The sequence below is a fragment of the Ictidomys tridecemlineatus genome, chromosome 7 (assembly GCF_052094955.1).
Source record: "Ictidomys tridecemlineatus isolate mIctTri1 chromosome 7, mIctTri1.hap1, whole genome shotgun sequence".
In the NCBI taxonomy this organism is placed as follows: Eukaryota; Metazoa; Chordata; class Mammalia; order Rodentia; family Sciuridae; genus Ictidomys; species Ictidomys tridecemlineatus.
In genome coordinates, this window is record NC_135483.1 from 60542884 (window position 1) to 60556575 (window position 13692).

Here is a 13692-nt window from a genome sequence, read left to right on the forward strand (position 1 = left end):
CTGTTTCTGAGCTCCAGTTGGAGAAGTCAAGCAAGAGGACAGTCACAGGACAGCAGGGGTGGAAGGGGAAGGCTGGGTGAAGAAACCTCCAAAGAGGAAGCGCGGGTGGTAGGGATCTCTTTGTGTTGAAGGTGACGGGAACTGTCATCACACGCGGGAACAACACCGGGAGCCAGAGACACGCGATCCTAAGGCACGAACCGTCGGGAGGCGGAGAAGGTCCTGAGCGTAACCGAGAAGCTGCGCGGCGTCGGATACAGCAGGCAGAGAGGAGACCGCAGACACAGACCCCCAGGCGGCCGCCAGGACCCCGCGCCCCTCCCCATCCTCGCCGCCCGTTACCAGGGCGACGGGAGCGCACGGCGCCGCGCGCTTGCGCGGGCGGAAGGCGGGGGCGGCGCCGTGACGCTCCTGGAGGGCGGTCTCGGGCGCGCGCCGCTCTCCTTCCCCCGGGTCTCGGAAGTCCGTGCCAGTGACCGGAGGCGGCGGCGAGCGGGTGTTGGTGTCCTAGGTGAGCTGCTGCGACGGAAAGCAGGTACGTCCCGGGCGCAGGGACAAAGCGTCGAGTCTTGGGGACCCCGGGGTCCCGAGCTACTTAACGGAGTCGGTACAGGTCCTAACGGTGTTCGGGTGGCCACGGCCGTGACCGCGACGCCCCTCCTCGGGGGGTTCTGCACCCCTCCTTGCGCCCAGCCGGACCTGGGGGGAAGTTTTCCCAAGCAGCAGCCCTGCCAGCCCCTGAGTCCCCAGCACAGGGTCCCGCTCGGGCTGCGGGTGGGGGGTGGGGTGGGCGGGGAGCCGGGAGGCCCGGCCTGGGGCGGAGCCAGCGGCCCCCGCCACCGCCCGGCGACTTCTTGGGGACGGGTCTCTCTGTCCTTCTGGTCCCTCCGGGATAAGGTCTCCAGAGATGGGTAGAAAAACAGCTGCTGGCCTCGGTGCGCCCCTGGGATCCGTGCGTCCCCGATCACCTTCCTCGGCGGCGCAGGAGGCGCGTCCGGGATCTGGACGCGGGACGCGGTGTTTGTTTAGTGGGCGAAGCCTCGGCTCCTGAAGGCGGTGGGGGAGAGGTTGTTTGCTGGGCGCTTATTCGGGAAGAAGTTGGAGCCAAAGGAGAAACGTTGTTCCTGTAGGGTGTGTTCACAAGGAAATCTCTCTGGAGATCTGGTGACTCAGAGCTTTCACGTCAGGGTTTCCTTCTAATAAAGGGAAAGTGGAGGCGTACGGATATGGAAAGTTTTCAGGTTCATCAAAGCACAATTATTGAATCGTAGAATATTCTAATATGTCAGTTTTCGAAAGGCATTTTCTTAGCAAGTGTTGCCAGTGCATTTTGGAAACGTAGTGTTTGAGGCATAAGCTCAAAATGTAAGCAATAGTAAATGCATACAGCATATAATCCTCCATCTGCTAGATACATTATAAAACCTTCCTTTGTGTGTTCTAGCCAACCATATTCCTTTTGGTAAGCAGCCAACTGTTTTAAACTTCCTAGGTGCCCATTCAGGGATATTTTGTATCTATCCAGGCAGATGTATAAATATATTTCCATCCTTCCCTTTAACACAAATGTTATGCTTTATATGTTACTCTACAGTGCTTTTATTTAGTGACAATATTTTGGAGCTGTTTTAATATCAATATATATAGAACTTTTAGATCTTTTGCTGTTGTAATCAGTGGAGCAGTGAGTAAAATTTTCATGTTCTTTCCCCTGTGCAAAAGTATATTTGTAATGCTGATATTAAAAAATTATATTTGTAAACTTAAGATCTGAAGTAATGTTCCTGGGTCATAGAGTATTTTAATTTATAATTTTGGCAAGTACTGTAAGCTCATTTTCTACCTGAATTGTGCTGGTTTACACTCCTACTAGTATTGTGTAGATGTTTATCTTAAAGTCATGCTGTCAGAGTGTTGTTAGACTTTTGTTTTTTTGTTGGTTCAGTAAGAAAGAAATATAATCCCATTGGCAAGAAAAAATTATGGCGTTGACTTCATATTGCTACATTTTTCAATGGCTGATCTTCAAATTCTCCCTGGATATTTATTAAAAAGAATAGTTTCAAAGACCTTTCATGAAATCTGTGTCAGCCTGGGGAACTATTTTTAACTGGTGCCCCAAGTAATTCTGATCCGATGATTAGTTGAGTTTGAGACAGTGTTCTGGAAAACTGTTTAAAGGACTTTGATTATCAAAGTGTGTTCCTTGACACTTATAGGAACAACCCATAATGCTTATTAGTCCTTACTTTATTAGAAATCTTGGTTGTCATTTTACCATGTGAGTTTAGTGGACACTTTTATTGTTTACATTTTATGAATAATTTACAAAATGAAAATTAAGAGAAACAATTTTACTAGAAATTTTGAGAACATTTTCAACACAACCCACATTATTCCAAATTTTCCTGCTTTTGAAAATATATATTGCTGAAATGAGCAAATCAGCAAATCTTTGAATTGAACTAATTGCACATAATGAATGAAAGTATCTTATAAAGATGATTTCAGATTTCAAATTCATCTCCAGTACGTCCTAGCATATCATTGCTTTTGGTCTTCTTGCACTTGTGTGGTCAAAACATAATATGGATTCCAAATTTGAAATATATCTCTATAAGAGGCCATCATTATTATTTGGTAATTTTTGCACTTTTTTGATCATAAAATGCAGTACTTTTGAAAATATTAATGGACCATGATTTTGAAGAGAAGCTGACCATGTTTGCTCTTTACTTTTAAAGAATTTTCACATGTGGGTTTATAAATACCAGCGAGAATAATTTGTGCAATGAATTTTTAAAATTTTTACATTACTGTTTCCACCCAGTTCACCTTTGTTTATATACCTATCTTCATTTGACCTCTTAGAAATCATGCCAAGCAAATTTTGGTATGCAGATGGAAAAGATGAAAAAAGATTATAAGATCCTTTTAGTAAAACAGGATGGTTCAGTGCTTACTTCAAAGTATTGCATGATAACGTCCTTCCTGCAGAATAACTGAATGAAAAGTATTTCTTTTATTAATTAGAAATATATTGTTTGCTTATTGATTCTTAGGTTTGAGGAATTTCAATTAAAATATCATAATCTAAAAACTGATAATCTGAGCTCTTGTTTATGGTCAGTTTTCTTATTAAGATTCTAAAATGTAGCTATTTGTCTTTTTGCATGCATTTTCTAATTTGTTCAGTAAATTTCTTCATCTTCCTCTCTTTAGCTTTTTTTCTGACATGTGGATGAAAATGAAAAAAAACGCTTTAATTTTCTATTGGGTTCACTGAAGGCTTTAAAACATAAAGAGACTACAAAAGTGCTATTTCTAGACCTTATACCTTGTAAAGGTTGTTTTCTCTGGGCAATACAAACTGAAAGATGACTAATGTAATAATTTATTTCACTGTTGCATCATCATGCAACAATTCTATTTTTGTTGTCATTTTAGTATAGCATAGTTTGGAATAACCAATGAATAATGATAAATTTCTAGATTGATAAAATAGCAAAAAATGTTTCAAGATGTAGGAAAAAATAAGTTCACTAAGATTTCATCTTGTATACATTTTTAGACTTATAAAAATTTCTAGCAAACCTTGAAGGTATTTGTAAGATAATGATTTTATTTTATTGAAAAAAAATTTTCGTTTTTCTTTTAAAAAATTGCTAAGGAAAAGTAAAAGTCATAGAATAATACTGCTTAAATAAGGAGGTCCATTAGACCCTGATTGTATACAAAGAATTAAAGTTCAAATTCCTGGACCTTACCTGTTTCCCAGTCTTGTGCCTACTGTTTCAGTTGCATGGAGTTAGAAATCTGTTATTAAGATTTCCAGATTGTTCTTATGCACTGTAAAGTTGAAGAACCACTGTTTCAGGACCTTAAATTCTGTTTTACTTTGATACCATATGATAGTACTTTAGGCTACTGCTTTGTGTGTTGTAGTTTTCTGAATCAATGTTTTTGTATTATTTTGTATTATTTTTCATTTCACAATAATTGAAGCTAATTAAGCTACTTTTTTGTTTAAATAAGGAAATAGTTTGATATGTTGCATCCATCTGAAAATAATTTATGGGACTAGAATGTTCAAACCTTTTGTGGTTAAAGTTAAGGGGAATAGAGCTTGTAGTAGACAGTAGTAGAAAGTAGACTTTATACCTCAGATAAAATTTTATTTGTTGTTGATTAAATGTATTATACATTAAGACAAGACCCTGGAAAGCAGCTTAAGTTGATGGCCGACCTGGGATTAGAACTCAGATCTTTGTGGAGTCTTGACACTGTATTTTTTCTTTTTTTTATGGTTAGTGATTCTGCAGTCCAGAATTTGCATTGTCAAAAATATTTTAAAATAGCCTCAGATTAAAACAAATAAGCATGACTGATGTGACTCTACAACATGTATGAACAGAAAAATGAGAAATTATACCCCTTTTATGTACGATATATCAAGGTGCATAAATGCATTCTACTGACATGTTTAATTAAAACAAATTTAAAAAATTGTTTAAAAAGTTCAGGATGAAAAGCCTATATACAAAATCAATATATTAACAATAAAATAATTGAAAAAAGAATCTTAACAAAACCAATACTTTTGAAAATAACAAGTACATATAAATTACTTAGGTAACAAAAATGCATGTAATATCTGTGCACTGAAAACTGTAAAACGACGTTGACAAAAACCAAAGAGGATGTTTATAAATAGAAATATACCATGAAAAAGCAAAAAACAAAAATATTATTTAACCCAGTCACTTAATTTTTACAGGAAACCAGTTGTAGTGGTTGGTTCAAGGAGTGAAGTCAGTCAGTATTGCCATTCCAGGTGGTATCATTTGGAAATTTACCAATGTGTTTGCAGATAGAAAGGAAATTAACTTGATGTTCCAAAATACCATATACATTGTTTAGGTTATGGAGGCCTTTTCTCTGTGCACATGTTTAAAGATTCTACACTAACCTGGGTGGGAAGGTTGAGGGACAAATCAGAAACTTCATACTCTTAACAAAAAAGGTACTTTAGATGTCTTGAAAATACCTTGATACTACCCCAATCCCTGAGAAATCTCTGAATAGATACTAATTTGGGGATTATTTTCCAAGGCCTAGGGAAAGACTGGGTTTAGCAGTCTTTCATAAGGCATGAAGAGTGTCAAGAAGGTTGCATAGAGTATAAGAGTGGGCCAAACTTGGCTTAAGAATAGTATGAGAGCACCAGTTCTTTCCAGAGAATTAGGACAGAGAAAAATAGCTTTTATGATTGGGAGAGTTATGATCAAACTTTGGTAGAGTAGATAGCCACTGTGACTCTTGCCTGCTGATTTCAGGCAAAGTAGAAGTTATATTGATTGGTCAGCTGAAACAAAGGCCTAGGAACAAAATTCTGTAGTTTAGGCCTTGCAGTAATGCTGCTTGATAGGAGGGTGAGGTAAAATGAGAATTCTTCCCTGATGTAATAGTTATTTTCAGAATCCTCTTAAATCTCAGTTGTCGTTTTGACATTCCAGTCATAATTGAAAGGATTTCCCAAGGGTAGCTTTGTGGTTCTTCAAAAAGGGCCACATATTTCTGATACTTTGACTTAGTGTCAGATTATATTTAATTATTTAAATATAATTTACAGGCTCTGTTTCAGCCTCTGTAATATACAAGTACTTGGGAGATCTGTAGGAAGCTGGGAAATGGCTTGACAGGATAACTCTGTTCTGTATCCTGTTTTAATCCTAATTCCCATGGGATGAGACGAGATTCACATGTGACCCGTTATTTAATAAATGATTTGTTATCATGGAAATATTAATTAAATGACATGTTTATTGTTGAAAGGGTTAGACACTTGAGATAAATGCCTTACAGTTTTCTTCCTAGAACATACTTCATTTGAGTGGTTTTTCAAATATGAATTTCTCATTTAAACCTAAATGAATAACTTTGGGAGGCAGAAATACTGAGCCCTGTAACTCAAAATCTATCTTGAGCTTGCAAAAGAATGTTGTTGAAGGTTTGGTTGTTTCTTCCTGGCTAGCCTCCCCTGCAAGCTAAGTATGCTAGCATGCTCACACTGGCCATGGAAGGAGTTTTTACAAGGAAAACACTGGAAAGGTAGGTATGCACAGGTAGATGTGGTTGGAATTGTAACGGAGGGAAAAAAATGTTATCCTTTCTGAGAGGGTAATTGTTTTAGACTGTCAAAACAAATGCAGATTTAGGTAAGAAGTGGCTTTATTGTAAAGGAGTATTCCAAGAGGGGAGAGTACCAAGTCTAAAATCTGCAAGCATCTGGGCAGAAAAGGGGTGCCTTTCATAGGAAGGAGCAGATTAGAAAAGGAAGTTTGGGGAAGGGCAGGACGGAGAGTGGCAAGTCAGATCTCAGGCCAGATAATGTTTTACCATGAAGTCAGCCTGATCTTAGGAGGCATAATAGGGACTATATATTGGCTTAGGCTGAGGGTAGATCAAAGTTAAGGAAAGAGAAGTACAAGCAAAGTTTAGGTTATGAATATTTTTTTGAACACTGAGGTGAAAACTGTTCAGCTAACTATGGCAAGAAATGGGAATTTGTGAATTCAATGTCTGGCTTTGTCATAAGTAAAAAAGGGAACATTATCTAAGTCATAATGGGGGGAGTTCTTCAGTCTAAACTAGGAAAACAAAAGGATGAAGGAGGGGAGAAGATTTCTTTAATTATAGCTGTTTATCAGGATTATTTATATATCCCATCACCTCCTGCTCCTTCCCTTGATTTATATATATGTGTTCCATTTGGCTGTTCCTGAGTTATATTCTTTTTATAAACTGGTAAGTGTAAGTAAAATTTTGTTGAATTCTGTGAGGAGTTCTGTTAAATTATTGAATTTGAGGGGATTATAGGATCCCTTAGTTTATAGGTGCTTATGACTGGCACCTGTGAAGTAGGGCCATTGTTATGGGACAGAGCCCTGAACTTGTGGAGTCTGTGCTAATTGTGTCTGGTACCAAAGTTGAATTGTTAAATACTAAGTTCTTGTTGGATAGTTGGTTGTTGATGTTCAGCAGACTCCACACATTTGGTGTTAGAAATGGTTTCACAAAAAGGGCATAGGTCAGTAATGGAATACTGACTCTAGGTGAATCTTTGATTGTTGATGAGAATTGAGAGCCTGAAGGTGAGAGTGTTTCCCCACTGTGAGGAGGCAGTAGAGGCTTATAGCTTCCAAAATTAAATTTCCCAGCTGTTTAGGTTTCTCTCACTACTTTCCTGGGAGTAAGTCACCTTGGGCTACATCTCCTCAGTGAGAGTGATCCCCAAGCTTGGTGAATGTGTTTAACCTACTGAGTGGAGGATTCCTTGTGAACTCTGTGAACAGGCTGCCTACCTGAGCTATTTCCCTTCTGTTTCCTTTTAAAGTCTTGCTGCCATATGATTCCAGCTTGCCCAAGTATTTAATAGTTGTATTACATCATTTAAGAATAAGATTTTTATTTGCTTAGTTGAAAATCTGAGTGGATTAGTGATACAGTGTGAAGAAGCAAAGATAATTTTTAAATTGTTTTATGCTAAATTTAAATAACAAGAATCTAAATGCCTCTCCAAATGAATGAATAGGCACTGGGCAATTCTGATGTGTCTTCCTGACCTCATCTACCTGATGCACTCAGAAGTGACCATAGTCCTGATATTTATTCTTATAGATTACTATCTATTTCTCACAAGCAGATTTTGCTTTTTTTAAAAATTTCAGTAACTTAATGTTACAATTAACATACCACAAATATTATGCTGGAAAGTTTGATTTTTGTGGTTTTATGCCTCTGTCTATTCCATACCGGCTTTGTTCTCGAGTGTGTGGTTTACCCAGCTTACTCAAATACCACTGCTTATGGGACTGAAGTTGTTTTAAATTTACTTTGTGATGTTGAAAATGTTCTTGTTTTTGTCCCTGAGTGCTGACCCTTCAGAAATTTTTACACATTGGGGAAAAAAAATTGCAGGATTAGAGATCAAAATTTTCTATGAAATGCCAATGTAGTATATTAATTAATCATCCGATCATTCATATGTATTTGTCTTTATTTTCATGTAATTATATATTGCTTTTTATTGATTACCATTGTCATGAGCATGTTTTTTATGTGATCATCTTATGTGCAATAGTTTTCAGTTGTTTCCTTATACTTAATTCTTATGAATGTTTAATTTTAAATCTCTTCCCCCTTTTCCCACCATACTCAGCCCACTAACTCCTTTCCACTTGTAAGAACTGAAAATAATTTCTCCCCTGTTGTGTTTTCTCTTTATCTCTCCATTCCTACAGTTTGATGAACACTATTCAATTTTAATATAAATTGAATTTATCAATATTTTAAGACTATCTAAATACAGTATACCATATGAGTTAATAGAACCCTTCAGAAAAATAATACAAACATTTATTATTCCCTTACAAGGTTTTTTGCAATTAGATTCAAAATTATAGACTTGCTTTTATAGTATTTTGATCTTTTCAATAAATATTTAAAGTATATTGTTTACTGATAATAGTAAACATTTGATGTCTTTGAGGATAAAGCATTTATGCTACATAAATAAGAAATTGTGGGTTCTACCCTTAAGTATTGGAGGTAAATGTGTACTAGCTGTAGCATAAGGAAAGTAAAACTGGGTTGAGAGGAACAAATAATGTTAGATTGAGGTCATCAAAGACTAAAAAAGTGGCACTTGAGCTAAGCCTCAAAGATGACTAGGATTTTTTAAATTTGTTTTAATTAGTTATATTGACAGTAGAATGCATTTATGCACTTTGATATATTGTAGATAGATGGGATATATTTTCTCATTTTTTAAGTGTACATGTTGTAGAATCACATTGGTCATGCAATTACATATATACATAAAGTAATAATGTCTGTTTTGTTCTAGTATCCTTCCTATCCCCACATTCCCCTCCCCTCTCCATCCCTGCCTTCACCTCCCTCTACCTAATCTAAGGTAACTCTGTTCTTCTCTAGTGCCTTTATTGGGAAATAGTGTCTGCATATTAGATGAAACATTCAGCCTTTGATTTCTGGGGATTGGCTTATTTTGCTTGGCATGATATTCTCCAGCTCCATCCATTTATTGGCAAATGCCATAATTTCATTCTTCTTTGAAGCTGAGTAATAGTCCATTGAATATATATACCACATTTTCTTTATCCATTCCCCTGTTGAAGGACATCTAGGTTAGTTCCATAGTTTAGCTGTTGTGAATTGAGCTGCTATTAACATTGACGAGGCTGCATTACTGTAGTATACTAAGTTCTTTGAGTATAAACTGAGGAGTGAGATACCTGGGTCAAATGGTGGTTCCATTCCAAATTTTCTGAATAATCTCCATACTGCTTTCCATAGTGGTTGTACCAATTTGCAGTTCCACCAGCAATGTGTACCTTTTTCTTCACATCCTCACCAACATTTATTGTTGCCTGTATTCGTGATGATTGCCATTCTGACTGTAGTGAGATAAATCTTAGTGTACTTTTGATTTGCATTTCTCTAATTGCCAGAGATGTTGAATACTTTTTCATATGTTTGTTGATGGATTGTATTTCTTGTTCTATGAAGTGTCTGTTCAGTTCCTTAGCCCATTTATTGATTGGGTTATTTATTTATTTTTTGGTTGTTAATATATCCTAGAGATTAATGCTTTGTGGGAGGTGCATATGGTAGATTTTCTCCCAATCTGTAAGTCTCTTTCCTCACATTATTGTTTTCTTTGCTGAGAAGAAGCTTTTTAATTTGAATTCATTCCATTTATTGATGCTTGATTTTACTTCTTGTGCTTTAGAGGTCTTGTTAAGGAAATCCGATCCTTGGCCAACATGGTGAAGATTTGGGCCTACTTTTTCTTCTGTTAGGTGCAGGGTCTCTGTTCTAGTTTGATCCATTTTGAGTTGAGTTTTTGTGCAGGGTGAGACACAGAGGTTTAATTTCATTTTGCTACATAAGAATTTCCAGTTTTGCCAGCACCATTTGTTGAATGTTTTTGGTGCCTTGATTTTGATAGGTGGGAAGTCATGGAAGGATAATCAATTAAAAGAAGATACCTTTTCCAAAAATATGAAGGCACAGAAACATATAACCTGGCTGGCAAATAACAAGTGGATTGTGGTTAGAACATTTTAATGCTTGGAAAGAAATTGGATGAAATGAGGCCAAGAAAGTAAAATCATGGAGGAATACTTTGTTTCTTAATATAATGGTGAAAGTTAAAATCAACACATTTAAAGAAAACCTGTATCTAAGTGTTTTTTTTTTTTTTTTTTTGCGATGTGTGTGTGTGTGGCTGGGGGACCAGTGATTGAATTGAGGGGCACTAGGCCACTGAGCCACATCACCAGTTTTATTTTATATTTTATTTAGAGACGGCTCTGAAACTAAGTTTTTACAAAAGTAAAAATTTTGGTCATAGCTTAAAAAAATTTTGAAGCCCATTTCTTTTCTAGACTTGAGTTGTTCAGTATTAGTAACCATAGAGTTGTTCATAATACTTAAATTTGTTTGAAGAGATACTTTTATGGAGGAGAAAAGTTAGAAAACTACTCATTAAGTTGGTCCAATTTCTTTTTCTTTTTTTTTTTTTTAATATTTATTTTTTTTAGTTTTAGGTAGACACAACATCTCTGTTTGTATGTGGTGCTGAGGATCGAACCCTGGCCGCACGCATGCCAGACGAGCACGCTACGGCTTGAGCCACATCCCCAGCCCCTCAATTTATTTTTCATGAAGACAGTCAGATCTTATACTTAGCAGTGGTAGAACCAAAAATAGAAATAGTTCTAGTCTCCCAAATAACATTCTTTTCAGTGTAGTTGTTGATACTACAGCTTGCTTTATATTTTATTTATATCATGTACTTTGTTTTATTGATAAAATGGCTGAAAGTTTAAAGTAAAAAATTTGTTTATATGCTGGGTGCTGTGGCACATACCTGTAATCCCTAAGCAGCTCGGGAGGTTGAGGCAGGAGGATTGTGAGTTCAAAGTCAGCCTCAGCAAAGGTGAGGCACTAAGCAACTCTGTGAGACCCTGTCTCTAAATAAAACACAAAATAGGGCTGGGGATGTGGCTCAATGGTTGAGTGCCCCTGAGTTCAATTCTCAGTACTCTGATCCTGCCAAAAAAAATTGTGTTCAGGAGAAAGTCTGCTAGGGGAACTCATATTTGAACACAGAGAAAAGGTATTTGATTTCTTTCTTCTGGATTAATATGATTAAGTAGTATTTGTGCTGTCTCAAGAATTTGTATTTTATTCAAAAACCTAAATCTTACTTTTCCCTTAAGAATTGTGTCATATTATTTCTTTTCAGCATTTTATTGGGGGTTGTAGTCAGAGAATATAGCTAGGCAGAAAAATGAAGTTGGGTGCTAGGCACTTCCTTCTCGTGGAGATACTGACTCAACAATTCGTGCATAAATTCTCTTTGTGAGAATTGCAGAAAATAGTTGAGAGGCTTCTAGACCCCGAGCAATCATTAAAGTAGCTGCCTGGACAATGGAAGGAAAACTAATGGCATTTGCTCATTTTAGACCATTCCCTAGCTTGGCATGGTGTGGAGAGGAAACCCTGCTCCTGGTTTCTTCCTGGGGAGGGAAAGAGAAAACTGAAATATAGGCAACATTCAGGATTTGCAAGGGTCTGCCCAAGGATCTGGTATCTATTGTAACAGAATATAGGCACTTATAGAAGAGGTTACTAGGTTGAAACATTGACAGTTTAGATGTGTATGTGTCATAGTCCCTTCACCTGGCTCAGCATGGAATGAGTAGGAAAAAAACCATACCAATTTCCATCTTCCCCTTAGAGAAATCCAAGTTGGGAGTGTATCCAGTATTTTGATTTTTCACCTGGCTGCCCAAAGGTTTGGTTTCTGTCTTTCCCCTGTGTTGGAACATGTGACAAGAGTCAGCATACTGTCTAGTGTTTTAACCTCTCAGTGTACTGCCAAGGGAAAGGTTTCTGTCATGCTGTTCTCAGACCTGTAATGGGAGCCAGCATACTTTAGATGTATGGGAACCACTGAGAGCAAAGAAGAGCTGAATGACATGCTTCTGTTCTAAAAGGCCTGTGGTTTATCATACAGTAACTGATAAGTTTGTCTTCCTCTACCTAGTGTCAGAGGCAAAGGGGTAGACTAGAATGATTTCAGCTCTTTGGAGAGCTGCTCAAAGGATGTTCTGGTTAGTGCTTCTTGAGCTGGGTAGCTTGCAGCAGCTCCAGAGAACTTGAGGTTCCACAGAGAGATATCAGAAAGAGCAAAAGATTATAAGATCTATAAAAATGGAAATCTACAAATTCTTCTAAGAATTTACACATAAAAGTCTAGAGAAGTTGCATCCACAGAAAAAGTTCAGTGAGTACCCAGAATCTAATCGGGATGATTAGTGGAGATTTTTCTCTATATAGCATCATTATAGAAAGCCTGGTAGACGTGGCTCTTTCTCTCTGAATGTCATGTTTTAATCCCCAAAGTTATGAGGCACGTAAGGAATCAGGACAACATGGCAAAATCAAAGGAAGAGACTATTCAGGAACCAGTCTTTAAAAAGTGGAGTTACACAAATTGCTTCACAAAGAATTCAAATCTACCATCATAAAGGTGCCTCAGGAAAAATGATAATATCAACAAGGAACCAAACACATTTTGAAGCTAAGAATGTGGTAACTAAATCAAGAGATATGCTAGGGATTTCAGCAGCAGAGCAAGGAGTCAGCAAAACTCAAAGTCAGGTGATTTTTTAAAAAAATTACAATTCTTATTATACATATAGAGCACAATTTTTCATATATCTGGTTGTATACAAAGTATATTCACACCAATTCGTGTCTTCATACATGTACTTTGGATAATAATGATCATCACATTCCACCATCATTTCCATCCCCATGCCCCATGTCATTTCATCAGGAATAAAGAATAGTTACATATGCACCCAGTCTCAGGTCACTGAAACATGAAGCAAATATTAACAGTACCAGTAGGAGAAATAAGAGGATAATAGTAGGAGATTTCAATATCACATTTTCAATAATGGATAAGCTATCTAGACAGAATATCAGTAAGGAAAACAGCCATGTGTGGTGATGCGCACCTGTAATCTCAGCAACTTTAGAAGCTTGGGAGGCTGAGGCAGGAGGATTGCAAGTGCAAGGCCAGCTTCTGCTATTTAGCAAGGCCCTAGGCAATTTACAATAAAAATATAAAGGGCTGGGAATGTGATTTGGTGATTAAACAACCCCGGGTGCAATCCCTGGTATACACACCAAAAAACAAAACAAAATAAAACATAGGACTTAAACAGTACTGTACTCCATATAAATGGACTACAGTACTGTTTAAAGACATTGAAAGAACATTTCTTCCAGCACAGCAGAATAATCAGATTTGAGTGTATTGAAATCATATGAAGCATCCTTTTTTTTTTAAAAGAGAGAGAGAGAGAGGGAAAATTTTTAAAAAATATTTATTTATTTTTTTAGTTTTCTGCGGACACAACATCTTTGTTTGTATGTGGTGCTGAGGATCGAACCCCGGCCACACGCATGCCAGGCGAGCACGCTACCGCTTGAGCCACATCCCCAGCCCAAAGCATCCTTTCTGATCACAATGAAATGAAACTAGAAGTCAGCAGAGGGAAATTGGAAAATTCACAAATGTGTGGAGAT

General features: G+C 37.5%; 1 protein-coding gene across 2 annotated transcripts in view; it reads left to right on the plus strand.

The window, feature by feature from the left end:
- Positions 1-396: 396 nt before the first annotated feature.
- The window catches only part of Sdcbp (syndecan binding protein), a 31941-nt gene continuing 18645 nt past the window's right edge, over positions 397-13692 (plus strand). For both annotated transcript variants that reach the window (XM_078017061.1, XM_078017062.1), the window contains exon 1: positions 397-535. The gene's annotated coding sequence lies outside the window, so the exon portion shown is untranslated. The remainder of the gene's footprint in view (positions 536-13692) is intronic.